The 3,576-nt window shown below is 53.8% G+C and overlaps 1 non-coding gene across 1 annotated transcript; it reads left to right on the forward strand.

The window, feature by feature from the left end:
* Positions 1 to 458: 458 nt before the first annotated feature.
* Positions 459 to 602, forward strand: LOC115029460 (small nucleolar RNA SNORA48). The gene has a single exon (XR_003835036.1). It is a non-coding gene; the product is annotated as a small nucleolar RNA SNORA48 (small nucleolar RNA).
* The last annotated feature ends 2,974 nt before the right edge of the window (positions 603 to 3,576 follow it).

The following is a 3,576-nucleotide window of genomic DNA, read 5'->3' on the forward strand; positions in this document are numbered from 1 at the left end:
CTGGGATTAAAGGCATGCGCCATCACACCCGGTGTGCAGCCATGCTAGATCAGATGATGACACAGGCTGGTGCCTAATAGCTGTCTCACCATCAAACCAGGAGCTCTGCAGGGTGGAACCCATCTTTCCCACTCACTACTAAAAGTCAGTGCCTACAATAGCACCAGGCACAAAATGGGCTCAATGAGCATATTTTGGTGGCTGTTATTGCTTAAAGGACTGTGTTGGTCCTATGACAAAATGACTGATGGAGGCTGGAGATAGAGCTCAATTGATAGAGTGTCTGTCTAACATGCAGGAAGCCTCGAGTTCAATCCCCGGCACCTCATAAACTAGGCATGGGAACGGACATGTGTAATCCAGCTCTCAGAAGCTGGAGGCAGGAGGATCAGAAGTTCAAGGCCGGCCTAGACTTCAAGAGTACATGAGACACTCTCTTTAAAAAAGAAAAAGAAACCCCCCCCTGGCATTGGGCAAAGAGACACCTTGTTGTTGGTGCTGTTCTTCTATCAGTCAGGGGCAGAGCAGATGGCAGTCCTTTGTGCACCCTAGCTTGATACCTGGCTTGGTGACCACAGCTGTTTTATGCCTAGGACATATAAATCAAATCATCAAATCAAACCAAATCCAGGCAGCACAGCATGGTAGAAGGAAGACAGACAGAGACCTGCATTCCACCATTCCACCCAGACATGACCTTTGCCCCACAGCATGGGTGGGCCATAGACACCCAGAGCCTGCCTACCACCATGGAGCCCAGTATGTGAGGGAGAAGACAGAGACCTGCAGAGCCATGCTGCCCACAGACCAGCTCCAGGGTGCACGGCACAAGCAGACTGTAGAGACCATCTTGCTACCATGCCACAAAGTATGGATGGACAATATCACCCAGGGGCCAGCCATTCACATGGCCAGTCTTCAGCAGGAGCCAACACAATGTGCGAATATGTGGTGGATAGATGGGAGAGAAGAAAAGGTGGAGGGTTTGGGCATTGTGAAAAGAGATGGAACTGGAGATTCAAGGGTGGCGAGGAATAGCCTGTTGTGTGTAAGTGGCCAGCCCTGCCACCTGGGGCCATGATGTGGTCCCAGCCTGAGATGCTGCTGAGGGTCATGTCTGGGTTCATGGCTACATAGTGACAGAGGTCAACGTTGATGTCCGTCACTCATATTACCACTATAGAACATTGGGACATCCCTAGTCAAGATAGCCCTCAGGGGCCACATAGATGTCCAGGGGCTGTGCAGAACTGGCCTTGCCACACATTGGCTGCTGCTCTGAAGAGCTTGCCCCACCTCTCACTGGGGATAGCACTTGGAAGAGCAGATCCTGTGCCTCTCCCAGGCAGCACAGGGGAGCTGGCCTTGGGGGTGGGGGTGGGGGTTGGGGATGAAGATGAAGGTGAGCAGGTCCCAAGGTGATGAATGTAGAAGAGCTGACCCTGCCACTGTCTGTCCTGATGCCCCCTACCCCTCACCACCTCCAGCAGTAGGGGAAACTGTCCACAGGGTCATGGGGGCAGGAGAGCTATCCCTGTCTCTCAGTAGCTGCAGCACATGGGAAGAGTGGGCCCTGCACCTCGACAGGACAGCGGAGACAACCCTGGTGGTGGGGGAGGGGACACAGGTGGGCCAGCCCTGAGGGTGAGAGCTCCGGAGAGCTGGCCCTGCCATTCATCTGCCTTGATGTGGTGGTTGGCATTCCTTCTAGGCTCCGCCCCACAGTTACTTGGCAACAGCTAGGTGTGCCTGAGTCACTATAAAAGGTAAAAGGGGCTGCTTGCCCCCTCCTCCCTCCTTCTCTTCTCTTACCCTCTTTCCCCTCTCTCCCCATTCCATTCCCCTCCCCCTCTCTCCCATGTGCTCATGGCCTCTCTCTCTCTCTCTCTCTCTCTCTCTCTCTCTCTCTCTCTCTCTCTCTCTCTCTTCCTCCCTCCCTCCCTCCCTCCCTCTCTCTCTCTTTCTTTGTCTCTACTAACCCCTCAACTCCACTCCCCATACCCTGAATAAACTCTATTCTATATGATACCATCATGTGGCTGATATGTCAGAGGGAAAAGATGCCTCAGCATGGGCCCACAGAGGCACCTCCATCCCCCACACCAAACATACCCCTGGCTTCTTTTTCTCTTTTATAAAACACAACAGTGGTGTGGGTTGCAGGGGTGATGCCCTCCTCCCCTTGCCCCTTGGCACCTGCTGCAGTTGGGAGAACTAGCTCTGCACCTCACCTGGGTAACACTGATGAGAGCTGGCCCTGATGGCAAAGATGTGGGTGAGCCAGCCCCCAAAGGTCTGAGAACATAAAAGCTGGCCCAGACCCTCCTAGGAAGTGAGAAGGCAGCCATGCTTAGGGATGTGTGATGCTGGGCGGCACAGTAGCTCTGCCCAGAACTCAGGTCTGATGTTCTGGGTGGTTTCTAAGCACTCTGGCCCTGCAGTCAGCACATTCTAGCATGGAAACTGGAGTGTGTGCCATGGTTTCATAAAGGAAACACAGCACAGATGGGCTCACCAGAAGGGATGACACTATCCAGTTTGGCAGTTGGGGGGTAGGGAGGTGAGGGGGATGGGGGATGGGAGGTGGGGGGATGACTCTGAAGCCCAGAAAGCAAGCGACCAATGGAAATCGCTGGAGAAAGGCTGAGCTAGGAAAATGACCACCCATGGTGATTGGTAGAGGGCACAGAAAGAGGAACATGCCCCCAACATCCACCACATACACTTCCCTGCCAACAGCCTCTCCCCCAAGAAAGCCCAGCAATGAGGTTCACAGGGGTCAGGACAGGGAACAGGAATAGGTACAAAGAGCCGGTGGGCAGGACAAACAGGAGCAGTGGCCATCATGGCTTCCTAGCCCTGGCAGCTCCTGTCTAGGAGCTGACTCTGCAGTTGGTGCCATTCGTTGACAGGAGCTACCAGCAGCCTGCCCTCTCCCCAGAGCCCCCCTCCCCCCAAGCCTTCCATGGCCACTACAGACTTCCTAGGACTGGACTGGGTCCTTAAAGAATAAAGAATATGCTGTCAATCTCACTTACAGGCTGTGTGTCTTTAGGAATAGACACGGGGGAGAGGGGAAAGCCGGGGAGGAGTCTTGCTTTGGGGGATTTAGAAGCATGAGAACCCAGTGGCCGTGAAAGAGAAGAATCTTGGGAGAAGCCCCACGGATGTGGTGACATAATCCCCAGGAATCACTTACAGTCAAGAGTGGTTAGTCCACAGCCTTGGCTCAACTGGGGCTTCTGCACAAAATACCACGGGTGGGGCTTATCCAACACTGTGGTGGGCCTGCTCTTGGGGGCACCTGGACATTTAACACATGGCAAGAACCAGTCCAGGCTTTACACCTTCAGCTGAGCTCTGGCCAGCACACCAAGGAGACGTACAATGGTGCTATAGGTATCCCTGTGTCAGGGTTGCTGGGTGGGTGCAGCTGAGAGACCAATGTAGAACCTCAATCTGTGAACCATGGGATTGTGACAGTCTAAAGTCGCAGTCCATGAAGTCCCCACGGGAAGGAAGGACATTGTGTACAGAGAGGATCCAAACATTCCGAATCCCAGGAAGGATCTTGTA

Source organism: Mus caroli, unplaced genomic scaffold (genome assembly GCF_978045245.1).
Source record: "Mus caroli unplaced genomic scaffold, Mus_caroli_1 scaffold_16, whole genome shotgun sequence".
Taxonomy (NCBI): domain Eukaryota; kingdom Metazoa; phylum Chordata; class Mammalia; order Rodentia; family Muridae; genus Mus; species Mus caroli.